Consider the following 26027-nt stretch of genomic DNA (forward strand, 5'->3'; position numbering starts at 1 on the left):
AGTGCGAGGAGGAGGAGGAGGAGGAGGAGGAGGAGGAGGAGGAGGGTTGATTGACGTGGAGGGGCTGGCGGCGCTCAGACACTCCCCTGCGCGAGCGCGAGCGGGAGCGCGAGCGGGAGGGGGAGGGGAGAGGAGGGAGGGAGGGAGGGGAGGGGCGGGGAGGGGAGGGAGCGGAGCTCCAGCGCCGCGCCTCGGCCCCGCCCCCCGGTCCCCGGTCCCCGGTCCCGCCGCGGGCCGTGGCGCGCCTGCGCGCGTGGCTGCCAGGGCGCTCACCCGTCTTCTCCTTTGCCCTTATCGCTTTTTTACTCTCTTTTCTTGGCTCGAGCGGCCGGCGGAGCTGGGGGGACTGGCGGGGCGTCACACGTCCACGTCCACAGAGCCATGCTGCGGAGGAGGCCGGCGAACCCCCCTCACCCGGTGTTCCTGCCGGACGCGGCGCCGTTTGCCGCTCGCAGGCCTGAGGCGGCCTGAGCGGGAAGCGCTGCTCGGGAGCTAACGAGACGTCAGGTGAGGGGAGGTGAGGTGAGGGGAGGTGAGGTGAGGTGAAGTGACGGAAGGAGAAGGTTTCCTGACATCTCCGATGGGGCGTTTTTGTTGGTTGGTTGGTTGGTTGGTTGGTTCAACGCAAAACACCTGGAAGTTGTGTCGCGAAAGGTAAACTGAGGAACCTCTGACGCTCCGCCATCATCCCCGTCCTACTCATCGCCTGATTCTCCCTTCTCGCGGTACAACTACGTGTGTTTGGCTGTGACCACCACCCCCCCCCCGCCCCCTCAGCGAAAACATCAAAACGTAGAGAAAGATTAATGTTCGCTTGGCGAAGGTGGCCTTGACGTTTTAAGTTTCTCGGGTCTAGTTATGTTTTTGTGGGTTGGCTTCTGCTTTTTTACCACCTGTAGGTGGTCAAAAAAACAAAAAACAAAACAAAACATACCGACTCTAGAGGCAGAGTAGTGCTATTGCACTTTTGCACACTCCCTCGGTGCATGCTCCAGGCTTGTGCACTAAAACAAGCAGCATAAGGGTAGATTATTAGCGTATTTTTCCCCACACAGGGGTAGTGTTTAGCATACTAAGCGCGTTGTGTTGGTTGCGATTAATTAGGCCTTATTATTGAATGCCAAAGGCCTTCATCTCCTGGGGAAAGGAATGGTACACACACACCATCATTTAGCCAGAACTAATCAGATATTAAGAGTCCATCATTGCAAAAGGACAATTGCACCTCTTTCATTTTTGTCACCAGAAAGTGAGTAAAGAAGCCCCTTAGGACGGAGGACTGTGGACTACTTTGTTTTCCACCCGCGTTAAGTTTCTGTTTCCCTGTGTAGCAGTCGCGTTCCAGCGTCTGTAATAGGTGTTAAAATGGCCTTGATCCTAAAAGAAGCCTCACTCATTCATTCCCAACTGTCTTCAGTCTAGACTGGTATATATGAATAGTTCTCTCTGACTTTGTAAACAACAAAGAAACAAGTCACTTCTGGAGCCCAGAATGGTAAACCTGCCTGAATGGCCTTTTGCCATAGCATTTCTCCTTGACACACACTTCCCCCCCACCCCCCCACCCCCCAAGGAGAAACACTACCAACTGTTGAAGAAAATAGGAAAATAAACACCTGAAAAATATAAATGTGATGATGGCACATCCTCAAAGATTTAAGCTTATTCAAATACCTATAGATATATAAAGTTGTAGTTCTTTGTTTGTATATAATAATGATCTATGAAGGATATTATGTTCCAGACATTGTATTTAGCCTCAGAAATACAAAGATAAGCATATATAGTCCCTATTCTTAAGTAGCTCACAATGGTTGTAGGGGAAACAGACTCTAAACAGGAAATTCTCACAGAGCAACCAGAAATGAAATTATGAAAGGTAATACAAAATAAATAGTCACAACAATACCCAGGAGGATAAGGCTGATGGTACTGGCCTTTTACTTGAGCCATATATCTTGTCATTCTCACAGGCTAACTAGCGAGTAAGGACTAGGGCGAAGGAAGAAGGGATAGCCTTTGTGGCTGATAAGGAAGTGCTAATAGTAAATGGTGTGATGTGCTGGTCCTGAAGCTCAGGTTTATGTGGGAGATGTTCATTGTTGCTCTTTAAATTTTCTATAGTAAACGATCACAATCCATTGAATAATTGTAATTGTGATATTCAGAGTTAAGAACAGTAGGTGTTTATTTAAAAAAAGGCAAATTAAATGCAGATTAAGTTTTTTGTTTTTTTTTTTTTCTTCATGAGAGACACAGAGAAAGAGAGAGGCAGAGACACAGGCAGAGGGAGAAGCAGGCTCCATGCAGGGAGCCCGATGTGGGACTCGATCCCAGGACTCCAGGATCATGCCCTGGGCCCTTTATGCCGAAGGTAGGCACTAAACCGTTGAGCCACCCAGGCACCCCCAGGTTAAGTTTAAATAATCTCTATTCTCAGGAATGTTCTCTTTATACCATAGCAAATGTATTGATTCACCAAACAAAAGGAAAGCAAAACTTTTTTATATTAATGAATATAACTGTATTATCCAAAACACAGATTGTTGTTTTTCTCATTTGCTATGAGATAGAGATCAAAGAAATAATTTTCAAATAGTTGGCGATGTATAGATGCTGAGAAATTAAATCTTCGCTGATACTTAAAAACTCATAAGATTCCAATTCAAAAGACATTCTAATAATAAAACACTAGCACTAAAAAAAATTAGCATTTAAGCCATTTTTAAAAAGCAGTTTTATAGTAGATCAAAGTTTGCAACCAAATGGTAACCTGTTTTGACATCTCATTTCATGGGAATTTTTCATGTTCATCAGACATTTCAATTTTAATAAGATTAAAAATGACACAATATAAAAATCTCTCTTTAAAGAAAAGTGATTTATCCAATTGAAAGCTTCTGGCTTAAGTAAGGCCTTTTTGACAAAATTGATAATAGCAATACTGTGAGGTACAATTTTTTCTGAAACAACAATTATATTTATTGGCACTGTTGCAAAATTGTTCATTCCTTCCCAATTAAAAAAAAAAAAAGTACTTGATGTTCTAGATGTTCTAGTGACCACCTGTGTCTTCTCCAAATTAGCAATTAATATTTGATCTGAGTAAATCAGATCTCTACATGTTATTTCTGTCAGAAGTGTAACTGGATCTATAAGATCCCTGAGAACTATGTTGTTTTATCTATTTTCTGAAATTCTGTTGAACAGCTCGCTCAAAAGGGAAAGGTTTAAAGTTTTTTATTTAAGAATATTATTACTATTTGATAAAGATTCAACTAAACTTGATTTTACTGATTTCAATACACTTTTCTATTAATAGCCACATAATTGTTAAAGAAAATATCACATATAAGTTATTTAGTAAGATGTAATTAGTAAAATAATTAAATGTAATTCACCTGATACTCATTAGTATGACTTTTAAACAATTATTAACCAAGATGATTTTGAATTTTTACTTCCCAGACCTCCTGACAGGGCATCCTGTCTTTCCATCAGCCTCCCCTTTGTTCCTTTCTCAGGAATGACTGTGGATGACACCAAAGACCATCCCACCACCCTGGCCAAAGATGAACATTTTCCTCTCATTATATAGTGTGCCATATGATATGTTAGTTCCAGATAAAATAGCAAAGTCGGCAAAGTTCATCTTGGTGCCCCCTTACTTCCTCTTTCTATATTTCCCATTTCGAGTTCCTTGATCCCTGAATATTCAGAATCTCCACCCCAGCCCCATCAACATCAGCACCACTCTTTCTTGTGCTTTCCTTATTCCAAAACTTTTCTAGTTAAGCACTACCACTATCAATAAAAATCTACTACTTCAGTTTGTCAAGGACTTGTAGGCACCTGGCATGCTATCCAATCAATAAAATCAATTATTTTAATGCTGTATTCCAAGGATCCTCATGGGATTTTCAAACCCACCTAGGATACACAGAGGAGACCAGATACGTGAGACTTCAACTAGAAAGTTTCTATTTTACATATTGACCATCTATTTGTCTCCCTGGTAACTTTCCTTTTCCTAAAAACAGTGCTCCTTTCTTTTTTTTTTTTTTTTTAAAGATTTTATTTATTTATTCATGAGAGACAGAAAGAGAGAGAGAGAGAGAGAGGCAGAAACAGGCAGAGGGAGAAGCAGGCTCCATGCAGGGAGCCCGACGTGGGACTCAATCCCGAGTCTCCAAGATCACACCCTGGGCCAAAGGCAGACCCTAAGCCACCCAGGCATCCCAAACAGTGCTCCTTTCTTTTGGGGAAACTATTTCTGCCTGTTCTATAAACAGGTGACTCTAGTGGCAGCTGGCAGCTCAGTCCCCAAACTTCTTGGCTGTATACAGGGTGGGCATATGACACAAGCCCAAGCAAACAGCGCTCTTTCCCAGGATGTGTTCAGGTGGAACTTAAGGAAAGAAGGGCTATTCCACTTACAGTGGTAGTCTGAGAAAAGAAGGAAGTCTTGATAATGGCAAGTGGCCACATACTGCTTTACGTGGAATGAAGCCATTACACAGAGATGAAAGGAGAGATAGCAAGTCCTGGTGGTGCACCAATCTGAATTTCCAGTCACCCATGGGGTCCAGTTGCACCTTTTCACATAGTGCGGTTAAACTTGTAAATTGTCTTCTAGACTAACTTGAGTTAGACCTTAAAACGAAAACATCCTAATACGTTGTTTCTGCATAAAAGTTCTTTCAAAGAAGGCTAACTGCTGCTAAATAAGTTTGAAAGTCACTGAACCAAACTATAATAAGACATTATCGTTGGTTGAATCATAGTCTACCAAACGTTAAAAGTCACCTTGTCCTAATTCCTTTTTTCTACATGAGGAACCTAAGGCAAAGTAACTTGCTAAACATCACACAGGCAGTCAATGGCTGTCAAAGTCAGTGTTAGGAACTGATTTCTAGATACCTTGCTCAGTTCTCTTCATTACACTATCCTGTCACCTGTTTAATTCCTCCCAATGGTATTTTTAAGAGGCAATTACTTAGAGAACCTTAATCTAAAAGAATAAATCACAACAGTGGCAATTTCACTTACTGACTGCTTAGTGGGAAGCTATTTGCCTGCATGCAGGCCATAATAGATGCCTTTTCCTCTTTCAGCCTCTCACATGCTTTTCATATGGGACCCAAACATACTCTTTGAGTCTAAGATGGTCAGATCTACAGGTTTTAACTGCCATCTTTATGCTTATAATTTCCAATCTACATTTCTTTTTTTTTTTTTTCTTAAATTTTTATTTTATTTATGATAGTCACAGAGAGAGAGAAAGGCGCAGAGACACAGGCAGAGGGAGAAGCAGGCTCCATGCACCGGGAGCCCGACGCGGGATTCGATCCCGGGTCTCCAGGATCGCGCCCTGGGCCAAAGGCAGGCGCCAAACCGCTGCGCCACCCAGGGATCCCCCAATCTACATTTCTAATCCAGAGTTCTCTCCACACATTCAGACCTACATTGTCAGTTTCCTCCTGGGTATCTCCACCTGGACAGTATACATATTTCAAGATCAGTATGCCTAAAACTGAGTTCGTCGTCTCTCCTCCAAAACCTGTTGCTGGCCTTGTGTGCCTCTTATTTAAAATGGTACCACCGGGACGCCTGGGTGGCTCAGCGGTTGAGCATCTGCCTTTGGCTCAGGGCGTGGTCCTGGGGTCCCGGGATTGAGTCCCACATCGGGCTCCCTGCATGGAGCCTGCTTCTCCCTCTGCCTATGTCTCTGCCTTTCTCTCTCTGTGTGTCTCTCATGAATAAATAAAATCTTTTTTTTTTAAATGGTATCACCAAGGGGCATTTGGGTAGTTCAGTGGAGTAACTCTTAATTTCTCCCCAGATCATGATCTCAGTTTTGTGGGACCAAGCCCCACATGGGGCTCTATGCTCAGTGCAGAGTCGGCTTGGGGTTCTCTCTCCCCCTCTCCTTCTGCCCCTCCTCCCCTTGCTCTCTCTCTCTTTCTCTCCCTCTATCTCTCTTAGCAAATAAATAGTATCTTTAAAAATTAAGTGGTACCACCATGCTAATTGTCATGTAATCCTATGAATGGTTCCGCAATGCAGAATCCTAGGAATCATCCTTAAGTTTTCTCTCCCATCATCACCAAAATCTACCAATTTGACCTACTAAATACTTTCAATAATCTATTCCCTCCATCCCAGTGAACTGCTAATGTCGTAGGTCAGCCTGAATCCTCTTGCCTAAGTTTTTACATTTTGTCTATTAATGCATCCCTACTAAGTATAATCCCAACATCTTTTTAATACATATTCTAATTCATTTTACTTTGCTCTTAAAATCTTTCAATGACTTCCCATAATTTATAAACTAAAAGCAAATTCACAAGCATATATGGCCTTAATGATCTGCCTCTCCCTTATCACCACCACCTGAAGCCATTAACTTTCAGCCTCTCTCTCTCACCCCTGATTTTAATGAACCACTTATTTCCAAAACAGGACATGCTCTTTTAGTTCTCTTTGCACAAGCTACTTATTCAGCATGGCATGCTCTTTCCCATTTTGTCCTCCTTTTGAAATCATCTTTCAAGATTTGGCTCAAGCATCACTTCCTCTATGGAGCCATCTCTAAAAGCCCTACTATGAGGGCAGCCAGGGTGGCTCGGTGGTTTAGCGCCACCTTCAGGCCAGAACCTGATCCTGGAGACCTGGGATCGAGTCCCACATTGGGCTCCCTGCATGGAGCCTGCTTCTCTCTCTGCCTCTCTCTCTCTCTCTGTGTCTCTCATGAATAAATAAACAATTTTTAAAAAATTTTTTAAAAAATAAAAGCCCTACTGTTTATTTCTTTAGCACACTGTGCCCACTTTTATTACAATGTATGTGATTAAGTAGTAAATTCTCTTCTACATCTAATTTGAGCTAGACCTGTACAACCAAAGCATGCGGATTAACACATTGTTTCTGTGTGAGAGTTCTTTCAGAGAAGACTACTGCTAAATAAATTTGGAAATCACTGAATGATAAGGCATTATTATTGGTTGAATCATAGTCTTTAAAGAAGAGACCTCTCATATGTGGAGATGAACTATAAAAGATTCTCTGTTTGTGTGAATGCAGTCTATCAGAGCCTAGCCCGCACCCACTTCTTGGCCAGATGTCTATGTGCAAAATGCAAACTGAGCAACTATATCATGGTATACTGTAATTATATATGTAAGTATGCATCTATGTCACATAGTAGATCTTAAGCCCTGTTTTTATTCCTAGCACATCACAGAGTGATACATAATGCTCAAGAAACATCTGTATAATTTGATTAATTACTAGTAGCCCTTCTTAAACCATGCTATTTGGTCTTAATTTACTAGTAATTAGCTGCTATACAAGAAATCATAAATAAGAGTGACTTAAATTTTATTTTTCTCTCACATAAAAGAAGTTATGGTAGGAGTCGATTCAGAGCTGAAATGGCACATCCATGTTCAGCAGGAATCTGTCTCCTCCCTGCTTTCCTTAGAACATGGCTCCGGGGATCCCTGGGTGGCACAGCGGTTTGGCGCCTGCCTTTGGCCCAGGGCACGATCCTGGAGACCTGGGATCGAATCCCACATTGGGCTCCCGGTGCATGGAGCCTGCTTCTCCCTCTGCCTGTGTCTCTGCCTCTCTCTCTCTCTCTCTCTCTCTGTGTGACTATCATAAATAAATAAAAAATTTAAAAAAAATTAAAAAAAAAAGAACATGGCTCCATTTCCTGCCTCAGTATCCAATACAGCTGCCTGGGCCACCTCATACAGTTGTGCAGTTTGTTTACTGCAAGGGCATCTGACCAAGAAGTGAGTGGGATCTATATACTGCAAGCTAATTCACCTGACCAGAAAAGGAACTTTTTCTAATTCATCTGCAAGGACAGGTTTCTATTCTGTCCAGAGGTACCAAAGAGGTTATCTGAGATATTGGCCATTGGGATTCCAACTATCCCATGCATTCTCCTAGAAGAGCAAAAATATCCCCATCTCTAAGCACTTTCTTAGACGACCACCTGAAAAAAATATTTCCTTGGATTTCATTGGCCCAAATTTGATGACAGGACACAACTAGCTGAAAGGTAAGCTGAGAAAGACTGTTTCAGTTAAACATACTGCCACCATAAATAAATGGGAAGCTTCAATATAGGTGTAGCATACATACAATCCACCATTTCGACATTGGATGGTTGATGAGTCCAAAGAAATAGAATTAAGGCATTGTACTGAGTTTCATAATTAAAAGTTCAAATTCTAATAAAGCAAACTTAAAATTGTTTATCTAAATTAAAGCAAGATACTTTCAATAAAACTTTCATGGTCTGTTTTTGGAAGCCAATAATCAATCTCTCTCTCAGTCTCTCTCTTTCTCTCTCTCTTTCTAAAAGGTCAGTAGAGGGCAGCCCGAGTGGCTCAGTGGTTTAGCACCGCCTTCAGTCCAGGGCGAGATCCTGGAGACCTGGATTGAGTCCCAAGTCATCGGGCTCCCTGCATGGAGCCTGCTTCTCCCTCTGCCTCTCTCTCTCTCTCTCTCTCTCTCTCTCTCTCTGTGTCGCTCATGAATAAATAAATAAAATCTTTTTTTAAAATAAATAAATGGTCAGTAGAGTTTATTTTTGGTATGCCGAACACTCTATATATAAATTCTGAGTTATCAAGTAGAAGGATTCTCTTACCCTTTATAAATTAAAAAAGAAAAATGTCCCCTTAAGAAGACGGTGATAACCTTAAAAGTTACCATTAAAGTTTTAGGGCTGAGTGTTTTGTATTCATACCTATATTTCTAAGACAATGGTAATTAGTAAAGGCTCCCCACTGCCTTTTGCTCAAGGATCTTTAGAACCTGGATTCAGACACCTTTCCAAACTTAGCACATTTTTCCTTCACACACCCTAATTCCATCCAAACTTGTTCCCTGCATATGCCCTGACTCCCACTCTGTACCCTTGTTTGACATTGTTCTTAGCTACCACTTCTCAGCCTATCTCCACATAATGAAAACAAGCACACCTGTCAAGCACCATGTCCAATGTTCCTTTTTTTGTAAAGCTTTACTCGATGTATCCCCCCTACAACCAAATATATGTCCCTCCCCATCTAGATACCCACCACGTTTTGAGAGAAGGGACTCTGACGTTTTATTTGGTAAAGTAGAAATTCTATGGCTTTTGGGGTAAGACTGAGGTAAGACAGGATACAAATTCTGGCTCTGGGGATCCCTGGGTGGCACAGCGGTTTGGCGCCTGCCTTTGGCCCAGGGCGCGATCCTGGAGATCCGGGATCGAATCCCACATCTGGCTCCCGGTGCATGGAGCCTGCTTCTCCCTCTGCCTGTGTCTCTGCCTCTCTCTCTCTCTCTGTGACTATCATAAATAAATAATTAATTAAAAAAAAAATTCTGGCTCTGCATCTCACTATACCAGACAAATTCCTTACCTGCATCTGAAACCTAAGTATAAGATGTACTTGCAAAGTTAGCATGAAGACAAGTGAAGTAGTAATTGTTAAGCCTGACAACAGTAGACACTCCATGTTTCTTGACTAAATTCATAAATATAGTATACAGGCTTGTGGTGAGTTATATTATTTTGAGTCATAATGTGTATCTTCCAAAGATACCTTCCATTAGATTTTATCAGAAGTAAAAATCATAAAAACAAAACACATTAAAATAAAACCACATTGACATAATTAAAAGACATAATTACAAGTAGAAAATACTTAAAGCGTGTGTTTACTTCAAAAAATTTCTTGAGATACCTGGGTGGCTCAGCGGTTAAGCATCTGCCTTCGGCCCAGGGCATGATCCTGGAGTCCTGGAATCGAGTCCCACATCGGGCTCCCTGCATGGAGCCTGCTTCTCCCTCTGCCTGTGTCTCTGCCTCTGTGTGTGTGTGTGTGTGTCTCTCATGAATAAAATCTTTATAAAAAATAAATAAATAAAATGTTTAAAAAGAAAGAAAAATTTCTTCAACAGACATCTCCAGGTAACCATGGCCCGAAAAATTGTGGAAATACACACATCTGTTTGCACTGAATTAGGGAGACAGGAGTGATGTGTTCTACTTCCAATTCTGCCATTAAACATGTTTGCTACCTTTGGCAATTTGCCAGGACTGTCATTTCCCAGCTTCATCTATCAAAAACAGTGAAATTGGGACACCTGGATGGCTCAGCAGTTGAGCGTATGCCTTCAGCTCAGGGCATGATCCCAGGATCCAGGATCGAGTCCCACATTGGGCTCCCTGAGAGGAACCTGCTTCTCCCTCTGCCTGTGTCTCTGCCTCTCTTTATCTCTCAGGAATAAATAAATAAATCTTTAAAAAAAAAAAAAACAGAAAAACAAAAACAGTGAAATAAAATCAAGACACTATATACCCTAAACAACTTAAAGGTAGAGATACCAAGTGTAAATATTATGAGAAATAATAAATAATTTAAAATGCTATCTACTATAATATGTTATACAAAGACAAATAAATGGTTAAAAGAAGTTATGTCTCTTTTGGTTCTCTTCGCACAATGAATTTCTTCTTTATGAGTTTTCTGATAACATACCCTAATCAGTTCCCCAGAAAAAACCTACCACCTACCTTACTTTTTTCTTCCATACTTCTTTCTTTTGATAGTGCAGTATTTATAACTGTCTTATCAATTAAATTAATATTTTTACCTGACCAACTCTTTTGGTGGATAAGAAGAAATTATATGCTAATGCATGGGTTGACCCATATAACTGCTTAACCAAAAATACCAGATGTCACTGTGTTTTCATGCTAACTGCGTTGTGTAGGATATGCTTTTCTGTTTTTCTTGTTCTCATTTTTCAGGGCAACCTGCAATTCTGTGTACCAAACATGAACAAGAGATTGAAATCACAGAGAGGTTATATAACATCAACCCAGGCCCCACATGGATATGTGAATCGGTTAATAAAATTATAGTTGCTAAAGGGATGATTTTTCAGATAAGAATTTCTATGAAATTCCAAATTTCTAAAAGAGTGTAGATGTTCACCTCTGGATTTATTTTGACTTTGATTTTGATTAAATGCTTTTTAATTAAAATATCAGAATATTCAATAGGGAAGTAGGAGTGCATGAAGAAACAAAGAGGTAGAAAAACAGGTACATTTTATCAATATTCTACTACTTGGCCTGTTATTCTGAAAGCATACATAGTACCGTAATTTTCCTCAAGTGTTGTGAGAAATGGATACTTCATGTGCTCTAAAATTTCTGTAAATTTTTTGTGAAGTATTTTTATATTTCTTTCAGAAACCAATTACAAAACAAAAACAAAAACAAACAAACAAAAGAAACCAATTACTTTACTGGGATTTTTCCTGTCAACAAAGTACATTTAGTATAGCCTCTAAAAATATGTCCCCTACTGTGCAGAAGAGATTTTTGAACTAGCTACACTACTGGGCTGAAACAAAAATTTCTTCCCCCAGAAAGGAAGATGGCTGGTTGGCTGACTTACCCCATTGCATGTGAGAAGCTGGAACAGCAAGAGAGAGAATGGTGGACAGACCGCTTAGCTACTCATAGAACACAGAGAGGACGACAGGCCATGTCCTCATGCTGTGTGGTGCTGAGGAGGCTCTGCCCAGATGTCGAGCTAGCATATCAAAGCTAGAAACCTGATCTCCTCCATCTGATATTAAAAAAAAAAAAAAAAAAAAAAATTTAAAAGCTCAGAGTTGCACGTTTGACCCAGCAGCCCTACCCACCGGTAAATTGTATCCTAGTGGATGTCAAGCCCTAGCCCATCTGGTTTGCCACTCCTCTATCCTCAGTAGTGAATAAGGCACGCGGCAGTAAAAGAGTTCCATCCAAATTTCCTAAAAAGAGGAAAGAAGCCTACTCCTTTTCTCTGTGTGTCTTTAGGAGATAAGAAGAGTTTACTCTTAAATTGTGAAAGACTCCCAGAAATATTTGACTGAGAGAAGAATGGGGGATAGGAATGGAGTGGGACAGAAACTTTAACTTGCAGAATCAAGACCCAGAAAAACTTAGCTTTTGTCAAATTTCCTCCCTAATACACAACCTGGTTAAGTCATACGGAACCTCATTTCCTTAAGGGCCATATATTTTGTTGTTGTTATTGTTAATAGCCCTCTATTAATGAATTCGCATTGTAGAAAATATAGACAAACAAAAATAAAAACATTACATTATCAATATATTTAACACCTTACTGACGTTTGTCTTCCTGGTTCTCTCTATATACACAATTTTAAACTAAATGAACTCATACTGTGTATACTGTTTTGTAGCCTGCTTTGATCAATGATGTCCACCTATTTTAGTAAATGTTTATCTAACACATAGAATATAATCTAAAAATTTCTTACTGACACAAAAATGTCATTTAGAGCTGGTTTGTCTAAACCGCTCTCCAATCCAGGACCACACATTGCATAGAGTTGATACAGCTAAGTTTCTCTTTACCAAGTACTGCCCCTTTTTTCTGACCTTGGCTTGTTGAAGGAACTGGGACAATTATCCTGGAGAATGTCACACTTAATTTCTTCCTTGTGTTATCATTTGGTTAATTCCACTGTCCCCTGTGTTTCTTGTAAATGGGCTGTTATATGTAAAGTTTTAATTGATTCAAATTAAATATTTTTGGCTAGAATACTTCATAGATATGTTCTATCTATCTATCAATATGTTACCATATTGCCTCTCATCAGAAGACACATACTATCTGGTTGATTAACAATAAATAATACTGATGTGGAACCTGGATCAAGGTGATGACATTCGCCCTCACCCACCCAGAAACATAGCATAATGACTTGTGCAGGTGGAGACTTACTGTTTGGTAAAATACAGACTTCAGTATTGTTTTTGTTCTTAAGAATTTTATATGTCAGTTAATCATTAATTTGGTTTTAAAATCCATTATCTGACTGTTTTGTTTTTATTTTGATGGTAGACTTATCGTCGTGATTGTTTTACTTTGTATGTTTATTAAGATTAGTTTTTATATACCATCTTGTGTGGGAAACTGTGGCCCAGTTGTATGGTAGAGCAAATAAACTAGATGTTAAAATTTTGCATCAGATATTCCACACATCAAATAATTTACGTTTTGAAATTTGAGATTTATATAACCTAGAATAACTCTTTAAATGTTAAACATTAGGTTTTTGGGTTTGTTTTTTTTTGTTTTTGTTTTTGTTTTTAACTAATACCAACCGTTGATACACCTACACAAAACAATTTTGGCAAACTTCTACCAGTTGATCTTTAAAATAATCATCAAGGAAATTATGGGGCAGCCCCAGTGGCCCAGCGGTTTAGCGCCGCCTTCAGCCCAGGGCATGATCCTGGAAACCCAGGATCGAGTCCCATATCGGGCTCCCTGCATGAAGCCTGCTTCTCCCTTGGCCAAAAAAAGGAGATTATGCTATTTTCTGAAATAGAAATAATTTTGTTATTTGTTTTCTTTCCAGAATTATACTCCACATTTTTATTTAGTTTGTCTACATTGGTGGCCCAATCCCCAAAATAATTTCCCATCTATAATATTATATCCTGTGTATATCTTACACTGTGCTCCATATCCACATTGTGTTGTTTTTTATGAACAACTTTCAGATATAGTATTTTAAACTGAATAGACCAGGCAAACCTGCTTTTTTGGACTGATTTTATGAAATAGAAAAATCTTTTAATGTGAAAAGAGCTATTTCACTCTTCTGTTCTAAAATGATTTATGCTCATCATACATTTTGACTTATATTCTTTTTTTCAAAGAGTTTATTTATTTTTTTATTTGAGAGAGAGAGGAAAGAGAGCATGAGTAGGGGGGAGCTGCAGAGGGAGGAGGACAAATGCAGAGCTTGATGTGGGACTCAATCCCATGACCCTGAGATTATCACCCAAACTGAGATCAAGAGTTGGACACCCAACCAAGTGAGTCACCCAGGCATCTCTCTGGGTTTTTTTTTTGTTTTTTTGTTTTTTTTTAAATTTGTATTCTTTTGTTAAATTTTTCAGTTTCTTCTTTCTCTCAGCCTAAACTTGAAGGTTAGGATTCCAACATATGATGTGATTTAAGAGAATCACTGCACAAAACAATTTCCCTCATTGCTTGTTATAATGCCTAAAAATTAACCATGAGGATTCAGTCTTTTGAAAATAAAAACTTTTCTAAAATATTGTGTTAAAATGTACATCACCTTAAATTAATGTATTCCAACAACTGCTATATAGAACATTACTTCCATGAATTCTTAGAGTTTAGGGAAAGGGAAGTTTCTGTGGCAAATTATATACAGGAAATGCTACAACTGTACTACTTTTAAAAACTCATAATACCCTTAAGCTTAACAACAACAACAAAAAAAGTGGAAAGTCTTAGCTAAGGAACCATGCCTAACTTCATTTACACCAGTGCTTTCTCAAATATATTGATGACAGAACTCAAATATATCAATGACTACTTACTTAAGACCCATAAATATCCTATTGTTATCAGTGTTCCATGGACCATACTTGGGGAAAGGCTTAAAACTATAAAACCAGAAAGCTGGAAATCCTGCTATTGATAATGTATCCTAGGCCTTAGGTTTTTCACATAAAGAAACACACATAAAAATTAAATGACTTGGCTTAAAAAATAAAGCCAAGATTAGAACCCATATTTTATTTCCCATGTGATTCCTAGGAACCCAAGCAATACACTTCAATAATCCTCCAAGTAAAATAAAGCACACAAATTACTTGACCAAAATACTACTAAACTATAGAGCACATAAGAAGCCGCTCAGTTGGGTTACTGTGATCCCATAAGGTATTACAGGGGAAGGAGTATGAGTTCTTGGGGGTTTTGTTTGCATATAAAAATGGATCAACCCATAGGTAATGCTTAGAAATTTTCTTTATTCACTTGATCTTATGTTTCTTAAGGTTTTTTTTAGTTTCTTTTTAATCCAGTTAACATAGTGTTATATTAGTTTCAGGTGTACAATATAGTGATTCAACACTTCCATACATTATCCCATGCTCATCACAAGTGCACTCCTTAATCCCCATCACCTATTTCACCCATCCACCCCCCCACCTCACCTCTGTAACTATTAGTTTGTTCTCTGTAATTAAAAGTCAATTTCTTGGTTTGTTCCTTTCTTTTTTCCCCCTTTGTTCATTTGTTTTGTTTCTTAAATCCATGTATGAGTGAAATCATATGACATTTGTCTTTTTCTGACTATTTCGCTTAGCATTACTCTCTAGTTCCATCCATGTATTACAAATAGCAAGATTTCATTTTTTACATGGCTGAATAATATTCATATATATAATATTTAATATTAATATAATAATATTCATATATTCATATATATAGATATATAACACATCTTTATCCATTCCTTAGTCAATGAACACTTGGGCTGCTTCCATAATTTCACTATTGCAAATAATATTCCTATAAACTGGGGTGCAAAAAAAAAAATAAAAATAAACTGGGGTGCATGTTTCCCTTCAAATTGGTGTTTTTTAATTCTCTGGGTAAATAACCAGTAGTGCAATTGCTGGATCATAGGATAGTTCTATTTTTAACTTTTTGAGGAAACTCCATACTGTTTTCCACATTCGCTGCACCAGTTTGCATTCCCACCAACAGTACACGGGGATTCCCCTTTCTCCACATTCTTGTCAATATCTGTTGTTTCTTGTGTTGTTGATTTTAGCCATTCTGACAGATGTGAAAAGATACCATACTGTAGTTTTGATTTGCATTTGCCTGATGATGAGTGATGTTGAATATCTTTTCATGTGTCCATTGGCCATCTGTATGTCTTCTTTGGAAAAATGTCTGCTCATGTTTTCTGCTCATGTTTTAATTAGATTATTTGGTTTTTGGGTGTTGAGTTGTATAAATTCTTAATACATTCTGGATACTAACACTTTATTGGATATGTCATTTGCAAATATCTTCTCCCATTCTGTAGGTTGCTTTTTAGTTTTGTTGATTGTTTCCTTTGCTGTGCAGAGGCGTTTTATTGTTATGAAATCCCAATAGTTTATTTTTGCTTTTGTTTGCTTTGTCTCAGAGAGCCTATCTAGAAAAAAGTTGCAGTGGCTGATCAGAGAAATTACTGCCTGTTCTTCTAGGATTTTTATGGATTCAGGTCTCACACTTAGGTCTTTAGTCCATTTTTAATTTATTTTTGTGTATGGTGTAAGAAGGTGGTTCAATTTCATTCTTTTGCATGTTGCTGTCCAGTCTTCCCAAGAGACTTTTTTCCACTGGATATTCTTTCCTGCTTTGTGGAGGATTACTTGACCATATAATTACAGGCTTTTTTCTGGGCCCTCCATTCTGTTCCATTGATCTATGTGTCTATTTTGTATAATATTGTTTTGATTACTAAAGCTTTGTAATATAACTTGAAATCCAAATGAAACCTCTAGCTTTGCTTTTCTTTTTCAAGATGGTTTTAGCTATCCAGGGTCTTTGTGGTGACCTTATGTTATTAATATATTTTCTTGCCATGAAATATAATCCTAGAGCATGGTTTTCTAACCCCATTAGACCCAATATTTTCTTCTAATAGCAAGTATTTTATAATGCCTTCCTTGGGATCCCTGGGTGGCGCAGCGGTTTGGCGCCTGCCTTTGGCCCAGGGCGCGATCCTGGAGACCCGGGATCGAATCCCACATCAGGCTCCCGGTGCATGGAGCCTGCTTCTCCCTCTGCCTGTGTCTCTGCCTCTCTCTCTCTCTGTAACTATCATAAATAAATAAAAATTTAAAAAAAAATAAAAATAAAAAATATAATGCCTTCCTTATTTTCCTGCGACAAAATACACAGGTAATTTATTTAATGAACATAAGTTTTATTTTTAAACAAATTTTTAAAAGCAATATACTACATTAGCCATAAAATATAGGATAATAAAAGCAAAGCAATTTATAATGAAATAATAAAATGAAGTACTCAGACATAACTTCATTAAAAGGAGAATGAAGAAGCTAGATACTTGTACCTATATGTAGCTTTAATGTAAATGTCATGGCCAAAAAAAGCAGACTGATCTTCAGATGTGTTGATTTGTCATAAGAGTAACACTGTTGAATGACGAGATTTTCCCTAAATGATGAACTATCCTTGGTAAAATTCCAAGCAGAACAAGGTACATTTTTTTTCTTCCATTTAAATAATAGCTGCATTCCTAGAAAATTCATATTAACCACGGGGGAAAAAATCCTATGTTTTAAGTAAAATGGTATTCAGTTCTAGATTCAGATCATTATACACAAGGTTTGGGTTATTTTTTTTTCCTTTTTTATCTACACTCATGTCCACAGGGACATTTGAAAATCATGTAGGATGCATGGACAGCACCTTTCTATGTGGAGGACTTCCCTGAGAATTATAGGACATATAGTATCTTCAGCTTCTGTCCACTAATCCCAAGTATAATTCCCCACTGCCACTCCCAAGATTATGTTCTCCAAAAACCTTTCCTACAAACTCTCAAAATGCACCCCCCATGGACACACTAGTTACAAACCACAGTTGTAGAATTTATTTTTATTTTTTTTTTGTAGAATTTATTTTAAAAATTGCTTAGCATTCCATTGAATTATTATGACACTAGTGGATTGATTACCAACTATTCACCAAATTAAAGGACACAATCTCCTTAAATCACCGAAGGATTGTGATAGAAACCACTTACTGTGAGCTTACAATGTCCCAGACATTTTACTCACATTTGCTTGTTTAACCTTTATAACCACCATAAAAAGGTAAGTAATAGTATTATTTTCTCCCATTCTACAGATAAGAAACCTGAGGTTCAAAGATGTCAAATAACCTTCTTCAAGGGAGCCAGGATCCAAAGCCAAGTCATCTTAATGTTTAGGTCTATGTGCTTAGCTACAACATACTGCCAGACACAGTTTTTATTACTTCTGAAGCAGCCATTCTTTTTCTGTTCAGTGCTTTTCTTACTTTCTGATGCAGCTTCCCTTCATAATTGCCTTTTTAAAAAATCTTTGTAGAACAGTTCTTTTCTGGAAATATGAGCCTGTTTGCTACTCCCTCCTCCCCCAGTCTTTTAGAGTGAAGATCTGTGTTAGATTTGGATCTGCTACAATTGGTTCTAATTAATGTCCCTACCCCCAGGCAGTCTCTGAATGAATGACTCAATATAACTGAGCAAATTTAATTTTAAAAGGAGCTTGAGAATTTTTAACCTGAACCAACATGTCCAGGGAATATCCTATTATATGTTCATTGCCTCTTTTTCCTCACTAGCCATTCACTTTTTAAACTGTTGGATGGTTGCTTTAATCCCACTATTGTCACCTGAAAATATTATTTCAATGGTTATGAATAACCTCCTCATTAGTGGAGTGCTTTTTTCCTCCATTATTAGAATGGAAGTAATTGGAGGACAGAGAATGTAAAGTCATTTTGTTTCCCCTACAATACATTGTAATGCTTGTACATAGTAAATTTGCAGTAAATATTTGAGTGACTGCAGGAAGCTGAGTTCAATCTGATTAAGCACAATAATTATAAGCTAAACATGAGCAAACTTCTTCACTTACATCCTTTGTATTCTGTTTTCCACACCTATAAAATGAGTTGAATTCACACGGTTGTTGGGAAGTTACAATGAGATATTTATGAGTGTTGCTAGAACTGTATTAGCACATAGGAGCCATTTGAAGAGTAGCTTTTCGTCCCTTCTATCTTTTCCTTGCAACCTTTTCCCCTTCACAGAGTGCTTTGAGCCAAAGTAATGATAGTTCAAATTTTGAACCTGTGTATTTACAGCCTTTTTTTTTTCCTTTTCTGTATGATATGTGTACAGAACTTGGTGGAATACCTAGACTCAATCAACAAACTCAGTTTTATAGTATTCTTATTTTTCTAAACACAAGGTCTATTTTCCTAATTATAAATGAAACCGGAAACTACAGCATAGTACCCTCATGATACAGAAATAACTTTCCCACCTGTACTATGACTGTAGGTATGTATCTCTTGAGAGAATATTCAGCTTATTGTGTTGTGATACAGTCTGAACAACTAAATCTTCTTGTTGATATTTGCCAAGGAAAGGAGCTACTCCTCAGACTAATTTCCTGAGTGGGTGGGCCCAAAGTTGATATGAAGTAAGATTTGATCTCCAAAGGTCCAAGAATCAGAATGTTTGGAAGAGGTTTTGTTTTTGTTTTATTTTTAAAGATTTTATTTATTTATTTGAGAGAGAAAGCACATGAACAGAGGGACTAGCAGAGAGGGAGGGAGAGAGACAAGCAGACTCCATACTGAACACAGAGCCCAATTTGAGGCTTGATGCCAGGACCCTGAGATTGACACCTGAGAAGAAACCAAAAGTCAGACACTCAATCACAACCAACTGAGCCACTCAGGTACCCCTGGAAATGTTTTTTTGAGTGATTCCTATTAAAGATGTCTTTCATGATCCACCATGTGGTAGCAAAAGGATAGCCAAGAAGGAAGGACGCAGATAAGATCTCTTTTGTTTTTTAATTATCTTTTTTTTTCCCCCTTCAGGGTAGCACATGAGCTTTGGAGGCATGGTATAATTTCAACTCAGATTATCCAAATTCAACTATTTATTTAGCTATTGTTTATGTTGCCTTTTGCTATCCCCCAATCTTTAATAAACTTAAAAAAATTTTTTTTTAATTTTTTTACATAATCCCCCAACATGGGACTCAATTTACAATCCCAAAATCAAGAATCCCATGTTCTACTGCCTGAGCCAGCGAGGCACCCCACTTTAATAAACTATTTAACTGTATTACAGGAAACCAGGAAAAGGTTATTTGCCTATGCTTGAGCCAGGGTGCCAAAAAGGGGATCTGCACCCCTGCCTCAGTATGATCATCTCAATGACAATCAGTTTAAAGACCCACATGCCAAAAGAAGGCCAGAGGAAAAAAGAAAGGCCGTGTGTCCAACTATCTGCTAATCATTTGGAAATTCTTCTAATGTTAAACTTGGAAGATCTGGGTTATATTTTTGTAAATAAAAACAGAATCCTAATGCATATGATTCATTGCTTTATCCTCAGAGCCTTCCCAGCACATGGTGATCACTAAGAATTTGTAGAATGAATAAATGAGCCAGTATATACTTAATGAGCTTTTTGTCTTGTTTTGTAACTATTACTGTTTCATAGCCAGCATTTAACATACAGTACAGGTAACTTTTATTCAGGTTCAACCCAGTCCTTACTGAGTACCTCCTATGAACAAGGAACGAAGCTAGTTGCTCTGGGAGACACAACCATGAATAAGATATGGCATCTTGCTTTAAGGAGCTAAAAATCTAGTGGCTGAGATAGACACAGACATAAATAACTATTTAATATGTAACCTTAGGGATATCTGAAGTTCCCTAGCTCATTACCTTTCTCTCTTTTTGTAAGCATTTTTCAATTTTTCCGTCCCTTAAGAACACTTGTGCTTCTGTACGTCATCTTCTTTGCCGGATTCACTCCCTTGACACCATTCTTATATTCTTTCATATCAACAATTCTTATTGTTCTAATAGCTCTTTCCTCTCTCTTTTCAGTAAGCTTTAAATATATCCTTCTTGACTGGAGAAAAGACTTCCCTGGAGGCTTTTCTTTGATTAACTCTCAAGTTAGGTTGCTTTTCATTTTTAAAAAAGTTTTTTTCTGTACTTTAGGTTGGTCATTCTTAATTTTTAATAGAATAGCCCTCTTTATATTTCCCCCAGAAGATATTAGGTAAATGTTTTATTGGTAAAGTGAAAAATCTGTGCCTAATGTGTTTTTTCCATTTAACACATAATATATGACAGAAGCTGGTTGAAATTCTTAATGGAAAGACTGGCAAGATGGGGGGAGAGTAGGGGGTCTTCAACTTATCTGGGCCCACAAATTTACCTAGATAACTTTCAAAACATCCTGAACACCTACATATTCGATCTGAGAGGTAGAAAACACCTAGATTGCTACAGAGAGAAATGTTTTCACTTCTAACAAGGAAGGAAAGTGGAAAAAAATAAAAATGAAATAAAGTGGGGGAGATAAAACGTGACTAGCTGCGCAAAAGCATTCAGGGCATGAAAGCCTAGCCCTGGACAAGTGGGAACTTTAAAAATCCCCACCTGAGCTTTCCCTGATGGAAAAGTGCTTAGCAGGGAAATTGGGCAGAATCACAGGGTGGACAGTGAAGCATCAAGATCCTCAGAGACACTTTAAGACTAGGGGCACCCAGGACAAAGCTCACTGCAAACCACAATCCAATCTAGGTAAGGGTTGGGAGTACTGCATACCTCCGGGGCATTTGGGAGAAGCCTGCCGGTTTCACGGGCCAATCCTGGAGATCCATTTACCCTACAGCCTGGCAACCGAAGGAGGTGGCAAGAGGCGGTCCCAGGAAGTGGGGTTCCAGCGACACAGGGCCCTGGATCCGAGGGCGAAGAAACAGACAAAGCCAGCTATCTTCCATGCCCTCTGAGACAGACCGAAGCAGAGAGGGCACAGGACAGCAAGAACTCTCCAGGCGCTGGACGGCCTGCAAGCTGTGCAGATCAGTGTACCTGTGCCCGCCCCCAAGAGCATCTAGGCCATTGTGGACTGGGACACTGCAGGTACTTACTCGTGGGGAGCTTAACTAACAACAGAGCTGGAAATCTGGCCACCACCAATTTTTTTTTTCTTCATTTCACCATGCTCCTGGGAGAGGCAGGGAGGGCCTATAGGGAACAAAGGCCTCACAGAATAAATAGCTCGCACAGAGCCCAGCACCTGGCAAGGGGTGGGGCATCTCCGCCCAGGCACAGACACCTGAGAATCAGCACGGCAGACCCTCCCTCAGAAGACCAGCTGGGAGAACAAGGGAAGAGCAAGTTTATTGACCAAGCAGCGCTGGAAAGCTCCAGGACTGAGGGGAAATAGTATAGAGAACTAGAGGGTCCTTTAAAAATATATTTTTTTTAATTTATTTATTTATGAGAGACACAGAGAGCAGCAGAGACATAGGCACAGGAAGAAGCAGGCTGCCAACAGGGATCCTGATGTGGACCTCAAAGCCCGAACTGGGACCACTCCCTAAGTCAAAGGCAGATTCTTAACCACTGAGCCACTGAGGCTTCCCTAGAGGGTCTTTTTTTTTTTTTTTTTTTTTTTCATTACAACTTGTTTTAATATCAAGTTAAAATTTCCAATATTTTTTATCTATTGCGACCTTAACTAAAATATTTGACCAACTCTTTGTATTTAAGTTTTTTCCTTTTTGACTCTCATATTTCTACAAATACAAGTCTCAGATATATTTTTCACTTCTGGATTCCCTTCAACATGTTCAACTTAATTTTGGTAGATATATGATATATGGGGTTTTGTTTTTTGTCTTTTCTGTCTTGTTTTGTTTTACAATGGTGGAAGTTAGTACCTTCTAACACCTAACCAAAATACAGCCAGAATCAAGGGGACACCATGGTGGTTCATTCTGTGAGATTATATTCTTTCTTTCTTCCCATTCTGCCCCCCTCCTTTTATCTTGTTTATGTTTTTGTGGTTGATGTTGAATCTTTATATAAGTATTGCTGATTTATATAAATTTGGTATTGAGCATCTTTAATATACAGAACAAAATACACTCAGAACCAAGAGGATCACCCTCTAGGACCACTCAGGTAGACTATACTCTCTCTCTACTAACACTTCCTCACCACCATAATACCCTCAATTTTTTCCTTTTCCTTTCTTTTTTTTCTTCTTTGTTTTTGGTTTTATATTTTTGCTACTTTGTTTTAAAATTTGTTTTCATATTAGTGGTCCTTCTTTTTTATTTTGTTCTGTTCTTCTTTACCTTTTATTTTCTGGTCTCTAACCTTGTCAGAATTACCTAGGGTGTATCTTATTTAGGTCATGGTTGATATTTTTGACTTAGCTCATGATTACAGCCAATCTGCATGGGACAAAATGAATAGAAGGAAGGCTTCACCACAAAAGAAAGAACCAGAAGCAATACTCTCTGCCACAGAGTTAAAGAACGTGGTTTTAAATACAATGTCAGAAATTCAATTCAGAAGTACAATTATAAAGTTACTGGTGGCTCTGGAAAAAGGTATAAAGGACTCTAGAGACTTCCTTACTGCAGAATGGAGATCTAATCAGGCCAAAATTTAAAAAATTTAACTGAGATGCAATTCAAGCTGGATGCTCTAACTACTAGGGTTAATGAGGTGGAAGAGAGAATGAGTGACATAGAAGACAAGTTGATGGAAAAGAAGGAAGCTGAGGATAAAAGAGAAAAACAAGAGCCCATGAAGGAAGGCTGAGGGAAATAAATGATAGTTTGAGGCAGGGTTTCAGACTGGATAAAAAAGCAGGAACCATCTATTTGCTGTCTACAAGAGACTCATTTGAGACAGAAGGACACCTACAGCCTGAAAATAAAAGGTTGGAGAACCATTGACCATTCAAATAGTCCTCAAAAGAAAGCAGGGGTAGCCATCCTTATATCAGATAAACTAAAATTTACCCCGAAGACTGTAGTGAAAGATGAAGAGGGACACTATATCATACTTAAAGGATCCATCCAACAAGAGGACTTAACAATCCTCAATATATATGCCCCGAATGTGGGAGCTGCCAAATACATCAATCAATTAATAACCAAAGTGAAGGAATACTTAGATAATAATACACTTGGTGACTCCAATCTAGCACTTTCTACACTCGATAGGTCTTCTAAGCACAGTATCTCCAAAGAAACGAGAGCTTTAAATGATACACTGGACCAGATGGATTTCACATATATCTACAGAACTTTACATCCAAACTCAACTGAATACACATTCTTCTCAAGTGCACATGGAACTTTCTCCAGAATAGACCACATACTGGGTCACAAATCAGGTCTGAACAGATAGCAAAAGATTGGGATCATCCCCTGCATATTGTCAGACCATAATGCCTTGAAATTAGAACTAAATCACAGCAAGAAGTTTGGAAGGACTTCAAACACATGGAGGTTAAGGACCATCCTGCTAAAAGATGAAAGGCTCAACCAGGAAATTAAGGAAGAATTAAAAAGATTCATGGAAACTAATGAAAATGAAGATACAACTGTTCAAAATCTTTGGGATGCAGCAAAAGCAGTCCTAGAGGGGAAATACATCGCAATACAAGCATCCATTCAAAAACTGGAAAGAACTCAAATACAAAAGCTAACCTTACACCTACAGGAGCTAGAGAAAAAACAGCAGATACATCCTACACCCAGCAGAAGAAGAGAGTTAATAAAGATTCAAGCAGAACTCAATGAAATCGACCAGAAGAACTGTGGAACAGATCAACAAAACCAGGAGCTGGTTCTTTGAAAGAATTGATAAGATAGATAAACCATTAGCCAGCCTTATTAAAAAGAAGAGAGAGGAGACTCAAATTAATAAAATCATGAATGAGAAAGGAGAGATCACTACCAACACCAAGGAAATACAAACGAATTTAAAAACATATTATGAAAGCTATACGCCAATAAATTAGCAATCTAGAAGAAATGGACGTATTTCTGGAAAGCCAAAAACTACCAAAACTGGAACAGGAAGAAATAGAAAACCTGAACAGGCCAATAACCAGGGAGGAAATTGAAGCAGTCATCAAAAACCTCCCAAGACACAAAAGTCCAGGGCCAGATGGCTTCCCAGGGGAATTCTATCAAAAGTTTAAAGAAGAAACCATACCTATTCTACTAAAGCTGTTTGGAAAGATAGAAAGAGATGGAGTACTTCCAAATTCGTTCTATGAGGCCAGCATCACGTTAATTCCAAAACCAGACGAAGACCCCACCAAAAAGGAGAATTATAGACCAATATCCCTGATGAACATGGATGCAAAAATTCTCAACAAGATACTGGCCAATAGGATCCAACAGTACATTAAGAAAATTACTCACCATGACCAATTAGGATTTATTCCTGGGACACAAGGCTGGTTCAACACTCATAAAACAATCGATGTGATTCATCATATCAGCAAGAGAAAAACCAAGAACCATATGATCCTCTCATTAGATGCAGAGAAAGCATTTGACAAAGTACAGCATCCATTCCTGATCAAAACTCTTCAGAATTTAGGGATAGAGGGAACATTCCTCAACATCTTAAAAGCCATCTACAAAAATCTCACAGCAATTATAATTCTCAATGGGGAAGCACTCGGAGCCTTTTCCCTAAGATCAGGAACAAGACAGGGATGTCCACTCTCACCACTGCTATTCAACATAGTACTGGAAGTCCTAGCCTCAGCAATCAGACAACAAAAAGACATTAAAGGCATTCAAATTGGCAAAGAAGAAGTCAAACTCTCCCTCTTCACCAATGACATGATACTCTACATAGAAAACCCAAAAGCCTCCACCCCAAGATTGCTAGAGCTCATACAGTAATTTGGCAGTATGGCAGGATACAAAATCAATACCCAGAAATCAGTGGCATTTCTATAGACTAACAATGAGACTGAAGAAAGAGAAATTAAGGAGTCAGTCCCATTTATAATTGCAACCAAAAGCATAAGATACCTAGGAATAAACCTAACCAAAGAAGTAAAGGATCTATACCCTAAGAACTATAGAGCACTTCTGAAAAAAATTGAGGAAGACACAAAGAGATGGAAAAATATTTCATGCTCATGGATTGGCAGAACTGATATTGTGAAAATGTCAATGTTACCCAGAGCAATGTACACGTTTAATGCAATCCCTATCAAAATACCATGGACTTTCTTCAGAGAGTTAGAACAAATTATTTTAAGATTTGTGTGGAATCAGTAAAGACCCTGAACAACCAGGAGAATTTTAAAAAAGAAAACCATAGCTGGGGGCATCACAATGCCAGATTTCAGGTTGGACTACAAAGCTGTGGTCATCAAGACAGTGTGGTACTGGCACAAAAACAGACACATAGATCAAAGGAACAGAATAGAGAACCCAGAAGTGGACCCTGAACTCTATGGTCAACTAATGTTCGATAAAGGAGGAAAGACTATCCACT

At 38.6% G+C, this 26027-nt stretch overlaps 1 protein-coding gene across 1 annotated transcript in view; it reads left to right on the forward strand.

Annotated features, from left to right (window-relative positions):
* Window positions 1–206: 206 nt before the first annotated feature.
* MRPL1 (mitochondrial ribosomal protein L1) overlaps window positions 207–26027 on the forward strand; it is a 156481-nt gene continuing 130660 nt past the window's right edge. Inside the window, exon 1 of the mRNA XM_077882610.1 lies at window positions 207–517. The gene's annotated coding sequence lies outside the window, so the exon portion shown is untranslated. The remainder of the gene's footprint in view (window positions 518–26027) is intronic.

Source organism: Canis aureus, chromosome 33 (genome assembly GCF_053574225.1).
Source record: "Canis aureus isolate CA01 chromosome 33, VMU_Caureus_v.1.0, whole genome shotgun sequence".
NCBI classification, from domain to species: Eukaryota; Metazoa; Chordata; class Mammalia; order Carnivora; family Canidae; genus Canis; species Canis aureus.